Raw genomic sequence first — 8,104 nt, forward strand, 5'->3', positions numbered from 1 at the left:
GGGGCCGACAGCGGCTCCTTGTCAGGGCTCCTCTGCAGAGGCGGGGCTTCTGCGCCAGCCAATCAGCACTTGCGCTGCCCGCCCCGGCCCCCTAGCCACACCCCCGAGCCCTGCCAATCAGGCCATGGTTGTCGTGGTAACAGCTTGGGCCCCCCCCCCCAAGGCTGGGGGTTGACGTCAACGGAGCCAACGCAAGGGGCCCGAAAGGGGGTCGGGGGTGGGCGGTGGGGGTGCAGCCCCCAAACAAAGAAATGGGGGTAAAATGGAGAAAAGCCCACTAATGATGCTCAAACGCAAAACCACTGAAGAAAAAAAGGCAAACCTACACATTTGGCTAAATGAAAAAATGAAAATCTCGCAGGCAAAAACATATACAATTGAGGTCTAAAGACGAAGGACAAACGGGGAAGACTTTTCTGCCTGGGACACATGAAGGACACCGTGTTAATTTCCTTAACAAATGAAGAGCTCTTGGAAACCAACAAGATAAAGACCAAACTATGCCAGAAAGATGGGCAAAGGGGAGAAAACTGACAATTCGTAGGAAAATACAAATGCCAGGGAGACCTATGGAAGAAAAATCACGACCTGACTTCCTTTGCATAAAGAAATGCAAACCCAAAACACCGGGTAACTGCGGTTTATGGGAGCGGGCAGTCTCCTACACTACTAGGCTGTTTCCTACCAGCCTTCCACATAGCCCTTCCACTGCGCGAATCCACTGCGTGAATCCACTGCATTACCATTTAGTAAGACAGCAAGAAATTAAAAGATGATTAATGTGTAAATAAACGACTCTGTCTCTGATATAAGGAAATCCTGTGTAACCTGGGAAAATAATGAAGTAGAAGTATATGGGACTATTAAGGACCAATGTCTCAGTAATTTAGTGAAATACCCAAGTTGCTGAAGTTTGTAGAAACGAACTGGTAAGTGCTTTTCTCATTTGTTTGTTAAGGATAAACACAAATGCATGTAAAACTTCTAAAAAAGTATGCAAGAAATTGTTAACTGGTTACCTCTAGGGAAAAGGAATGTGGGGGGGAGGTGAAGGAGGGATTTTTTTTTTTTTCTGTTCTCCCATCTAGACTGTGAATTTCCTTGGCAGAAATACATTATTTCTTCTCTGGTAGTAAAATCAATAAATTATTAAAAGTTCATTAATGTAACCTTTGCTCGAGCTATTCCACTCTCAAATAACCAAAGCAAAGAAAATTACACAGAGATGTACAAACGATTATATACAGGGATATTCACAGATCACCATTTTTATTATCAAAAATGTACTCTGCAGAAAAGAATTAAACTGTATTCTGGTAAATCCACACACTGCAATTTTATGTAGCCAATAAAAATAATTGTATGGTTTTAATTTTAAAGGAAAAAATTGTAAGATACAGTTAATTACAAAAAGAAGTTACCTAAAAACATATAGACTATAATACTCAAAATTAGATTTTATATTTATGCCTAAGGAGTTATCAGTGGTTGCTTGCTACATTGAGAAGCTGCAGGCTTGGGGTTGAGTATGTGTTTTAAACTCCCCAGACCACCAACAATCTCTTCTTGCCCAGCAGTGCCACATAAACATAAAATATGAATGAAAATACTGTGCTTGCTATGCAAATATAACTTCAAAACAAGTTCCCCAGCAGGACTACAGATGGTGACGTGGTACTACCCATACTTAGGTCAAAGACTTTCAAATCTGGCTATTCCTTAGGCTCAGAGAGCTGTTAAACAACACAGATGCCCAGGATCCCACAGAGATCTTTGTTGTGGACGTCCCCAGGAATCCTAACATCTGGTTAAAGATTTGGAGGTGATTTTAACATATTCTAAGGACCCCATCCCCTTTCCTCAAAGCCCAGTTTCTGTCTGGATCCTGGATCATTCATTTCCATCAGACACTAGACACCACAAATTCTCAGAGCTCTTGTAGCTACCACTTCTTTTCTCAGCACACCCCCCTGCCCCCCCCAAAATACCTCTTCATAGAGTAGTCCACTGTCACCAGCTCAACATCTAACTGCATATTCTCTCCTGCTAACATATTTTGCTCGAAATTTCAGCAATTCCTTGTGTGGCTAGGACATTTGCTCTTAATTTCACCTGATCTCTCAGTAACAGTCAACATCGTTATTAAAACAAACAAACAACAATAACAAACAAAATCTCACACTATCTTCTCTTATTTCAGGGGACAATACATGGTCCCCATTCTCTCGCTATGTCAATGATCTCTTCTCTGTAATAGCTGGCTTCTGCTGCTCAACCTCTATATGCTGGAGGAGCTTGCTCAGAACTCAGTTACTAGTCTTTTCCGTCAACACTCACTCCTGGGGTAGCACCCTCACCTAACCACATCATTTAAATGCCACCTATTCCCCAGTAGCTCCCAAAATCCAGTCCTCTGCAGCAGAATTCTACACATAAGCCCAGTCTCAAATATCCAACTGTCTGCTTGGAAGCTGAATATTCCACTTGGATGTCTAATGGACAACTCAAAGCATTCAAAACAAATATTTTCCCTTTCTCCGTTTCTGTAAACAGCAATAACTCCTGTAGGCAAAAATCTCACAATTGTTCTTGTTCCTTTTTTCCTTACTCTACATCCAAGACACATCCCAAATTTGACTCATGTTTTCCCTTTCCGTGGTAGTTCTAACTACCACTATCTTCTGGAGAAAACCTTCTTCCACTCCAAATCCCTTCCTCCAATATTCTCCACACATCGAGGGTGATCTTTCAAAGCAAATAAGATACCATATTCCAGCTTGAATGACCTCTTGCCTCCCAAACCCAATCACACTTAGAATAAAATCCAAAACCCATACCATACACAAAGTTAGACGAGCCCTTGTTATATCATCTTGGAGAAGTGTTAAGTATTGGTGCTCTAAAATTTCATAATCTTTTCCTTCCCAGAATTCTGCTTTTTATATCTTACTTAAGAAATCCCTCCCCATGCTGAGGTCATATATTCTAATAGCTGTAAATTTTAGTTTTTTATGGTTATTTCTGTGTATGTTCTGTGGTAGGGATCTAATTTTTCCCCTGACATTGTATCATGTTTCTGTGAGTGGACCTGTTCTAGAACTCTCTAGTCTGTCTCGTTGGTACAGTTGTCTGTCTCCATGCATTAATGCACCATATTAATCATTACAGCTTTACAATATCTTGGTATCTAAAAGGACAACTGCCTTACCTTGTTTTTCAAAAGTTATCTTCTTTCAAATGATTTTTAGAATCAGCTTGTAAAGTTTAATGATATATCCTATTAAGATTTCGACTGACTTTTTATTAAATCCAGACACCAATTTAGAGAAAACTGAAAAAGTTGTGATATCAAGACCTCTTATCTTTGACCATGGTCTATAGCACTATTTATTCATGTCTCCTATGTCCATCAACAATGTATTTTTTTTTCCTATAAAGGTCCTATTTGAGTTTAAGAGGTCTTTTTTCCTATTAATTGTATAATTGGTTACTTCTAATTTATTTTTTTAATAATTTCAGATTTACAGAAAAGTTGCAAATACAAAAATTCCTCACCCGCTTTCCCCTGATGTTAACACGTTACATAACCTTGGTACATTGTCTAAGGAAGAAATTAATATTAGCAGAAAATATTAATTAAACTACAGATTTTATTTAGATTTCCCCATTTTTCCCTTAATGTCTTCCTTCTGTCCCAGGATCTCATCCAAGATACTGCATTACATTTAGTGATTACATCTCCTTAGGTTCTCCTACACTGTGACAGCTTCTCAGTATTCCTTTTATTTTTTTTATGGCATTGACAGTTTTTGAAGCATATTAGTATTTTGTAGAATGTTGCTCAAGTTGAGTTTGATATTTTCCATGACTTGACTTAATGAGTTTCTGAGAATGATCTGTTATTGCTTTTTATATGTTAATTTGTATCCAGCAAACTTGCTGACCTCTCATTAGCTCTGATAGTTTGTCTATAGATTTTTCTGGATTTTTAAAATGTTAACACTGTCATTCATAACTTTTTTTGCTTTCATTGACAATCATGCCTCATTTCATTATTATAATGCATTGGCTAGGATCTCTATGGTATTATGGAACAAGTCTTGTCCTAGACTTGAAACGGGATACTCTTAACTTTACTATCAAATAACAATGTTGACTGCAGGATTTTTTTTTTTTTTTTTTTTTTTTTGAGACAGAGTCTCACTCTGTTGCCAGGGCTAGAATGCCGTGGTGTCAGCCTAGCTCACAGCAACCTCAAACTCCTGGGCTCAAGCAATCCTACTGCCTCAGCCTCCCAAGTAGCTGGGACTACAGGCATGTGCCACCATGCCCAGCTATATATATATACATAGTTGTCCAGCTAATTTCTTTCTATTTATTTTTTTAGTAGAGATGGGGGTCTCGCTCTTGCTCAGGCTGGTCTCTTGAACTCCTGAGCTCAAATGATCCACCTGCCTCAGCCTCCCAGGGAGCTAGGATTACAGGCGTGAGCCACCACGTCCGGCCTCAGGCTTTTTTGTAGAGCCTCTTTTAAGCCAATTTCCTGGAAAGCTAGTGGTTTTTTTTTGTTTTTTTTTTTTTGAGACAGAGTCTCACTTTGTTGCCCTGGCTAGAGTGAGTGCTGTGGCGTCAGCCTAGCTCACAGCAACCTCAAACTCCTGGGCTCAAGCGATCCTCCTGCCTCAGCCTCCAGAGTAGCTAGGATTATAGGCGCAAGCCACCATACCCAGCTAACTTTTTGTTTCTATTTTTAGTTGACTGGCTAATTTTTTTTTCTATGTTTAGTAAAGACAAGGTCTCACTCTTGCTCAGGCTGGTCTCGAACTCCTGATCTCAAGTTATTCTCCCACCTCAGCTTCCCAGAGTGCTAGGATTATAGGTGTGAGCCACTGCACCCAGCCCAAACTCTAGGTTTTAAAAACTTTTATCAGGAATAAGTTTAATTTTATGTAATGACTTTCCTGTATCTATTGGGAAAATTATATTTTATTATTTCATATCATTTGATAATGTAAATAAGACAGATTTTCTGATGTTGAAATATGTTCACATTCCTAAGCCCTACTTGGTCATGATTATGAGACTCTGATTTATATACACATGCAGCTGGATACTATTAGCTTATATTGTACCTTTGTTTTCACATCTAAGGTCATCCTTTTTTTTTATACTATCCTTATCTAGTTTTGGTGTCAAGGTTATACTAGCCTAATAAAATGCCCTGGATTGTTATTTCACTTCTTATATTCTCTACAACAGTTTATAATCTCTTCTCCATTGGGAATTATATCCCCTTTTCTATTACTAATATTAACCTATTCTTATTGTATCAGTTTTGCTAAAAATTTGACAACTGGTCTTTTTAAAGTGACTTTTGATGTTGTTGACCATATTCTTTCTTTTTTTCCATTTAATTCATTTCTGTTCTTTATTTCCTTCCTACTTGTGTTTCTCTTCCTAGCTTCTTGAGTTGCATATTTACTTCATTTATTTATTTATTTATTTATTTTTTTTTTTTTTTGAGACAGAGTGTCGCTTTGTTGCCCAGGCTAGAGTGAGTGCCGTGGCGTCAGCCTAGCTCACAGCAACCTCAAACACCTGGGCTTAAGCAATCCTACTGCCTCAGCCTCCCAAGTAGCTGGGACTACAGGCATGCGCCACCATGCCCGGCTAATTTTTTTTTTCTATATATATTTTAGTTGGCCAGATAATTTCTTTCTATTTTTAGTAGAGACGAGGTCTCGCTCATTGCTCAAGCTGGTCTCGAACTCCTGACCTTGAGCGATCCACCCGCCTCGGCCTCCCAGAGTGCTAGGATTACAGGCGTGAGCCACCGCGCCCGGCCTACTTCATTTATTTTTAACCTTTCTTAATTTTTAACACATGCATTTGTGGCTATAAATTTCCCTCCAAGTACCACTTAAACCGGATTCCATATACCTCATTGTTGTTCAGTTCTATAATGCCCCATTGTTTCCATTATATTTCCTCTTAGTGACATTAAGGAATATGTTTAGGGTTCGGAGTTCTTTTACAAAAGTATCTTTTGGATATAGATGTCTAAATTAACTGGATTATATTCAAATAATATGGCCTAAAGGTTACCATTTGTTAAAGCATTCTTTGTGATCTTTAATATGGTCAATTTTAATCGCTCAATGTGTTAGAAAAGAATGAATATCTTCTAATTGTTAGGTATCAATTTATACTTATGATCACAGGATCAAGCTTGTATACCGTGTTTATATTTTCAGTATTTTTACTATTTTGTCTTCTTGATCTATTTTTCTAGTTACAATAAAATCTCCCAATATGCCTATGGTTTTATCCATTGCTCCTTGTAATTCTTTTAGTTTTGGCTTTATATACAACAAGGCCATGTTTTTAGGTGCATACAAATCCGTGATTTCCTGTTAAGAAGCATAGGGGAGTTCATCTGTTTACATTTTTAATTACTGATATATTTGTTTGTTTAACATGCCTTTTCCTTTGCTGCTTATTTTTTCCTTTCCTGTACTCTACTGAGTTGATCAAGTTTGCTTTACTCCCCATTTTCCCTCTGCTTATTTGGAAGCTTTCAGTTATATTTCAGTTACTTCTTGCCTATCTTTAAATTCCTGTTTATACATAAGCATTTCTTTTAACAGAGTAAAAAGTTCCTGGCACACCTTAGTAATTAATTGAATTTCCCATTCCCACCTTCCTTATTATTTAGGATTTTAGTTATACTGTTTCTTAAACCAACCAAAAAAAAAAAAAAAACAATTTTTACAGTCAGTGATTATATTTACTGACATTTTGATAATTTACTCACTCATTCTGATTTCTTGAATCTTACTCCTTCCCTCTAGGTACGTTTTTTTTCCTCACTGCAGTAAATCTTTAAATAAGTCTTTCATTTAGTGTATACGGTGGTTTATGTATTTGCATTTGTAAAAATGTCTTTATAAGACACATACTTTTTTGTGGTAAGAACACTTAGGATCTATTCTCTTAGCAATTTTCAAGTATATAATACATTGTTAACTATAGTCACCATGCTGTACAGATCTCCAGAACTTCTTTATCCTAACTATACCCCTTGACCAACATCAGCCCATCTCCTCCCAGCCCCTAACAACCACTATTATACTCTCTGCTTCTATACATTCAACTTTTTTAGATTCCATGTAAGGAGATCATGCAGCATTTGTCTGTATTTGGCTAATTTCACTTAAAATAATATCCCTCAAGTTTTTTCATGTTGTTGCCAATGATAGTATTTCCTTCTTTTTAAAGGCTGAATAATATTCCATTCTGTGTGTGTGTGTGTGTGTGTGTGTGTGTACACGCATTTTATTTTATCCATTCATCAATCAATGGACAATTAGGTTGATTCCGTATCTTGACTAATGCGAAAAATGCTGTAAAGGACATGGAAGTGCATACTCATTTTCATTTCCTTTGGATATATACTCAGAAATGGAATTGCTGGATCATATGGTAGTTTTAGTTTTAGTTTTTTGAGGAACTTCCATACTGTTTTCCACAGTGGCTGTACTAATTTACATTCACACCACAGTGTACAAGGGTTCCCTTTCTCCACATCCTCACCAACACTTACCTTTTGTTTCTTTGATAACAGCCATTCTAAGAGGTGTGAGGTGATAGGTCATCCTGGCTTTAATATGCATTTCCCTGATGATTAGTGACGTTCTACATTTGGCCATTTGTATATCTTCTTTTGAGAAATACCTTTTCAGGTCCTTTGCCCATTTTTAAATCAGATGATTTGTTTTCTTGCTATTAACTTGTTTAAGTTACTTATATATTTTATATATTAACCTCTTTATCAGATGGGACTAATAGTTTGCAAGTATTTTCTCCCATTTCATAGGTGGTCTCTTCACTCTGTTGATTATTTCCTTTGCTGTACAGAAGCTTTTTAATTTGATGTAATATCATTTATCTATTTTTGCTTTTGTTACCTGTGCTTTTGAAGTCTTATCCAAAAAATTATTGCCCAGACCAATGTCAAGAATTTTTTTCCTTATGTTTTCTCCCTGTAGTTTTAGTTTCAGGTCTTAGGTTTAAGTCTTCCATTTTGAGTTGATTTTAGTACATG

This window comes from Eulemur rufifrons, chromosome 24 (assembly GCF_041146395.1).
Source record: "Eulemur rufifrons isolate Redbay chromosome 24, OSU_ERuf_1, whole genome shotgun sequence".
Taxonomy (NCBI): Eukaryota; Metazoa; Chordata; class Mammalia; order Primates; family Lemuridae; genus Eulemur; species Eulemur rufifrons.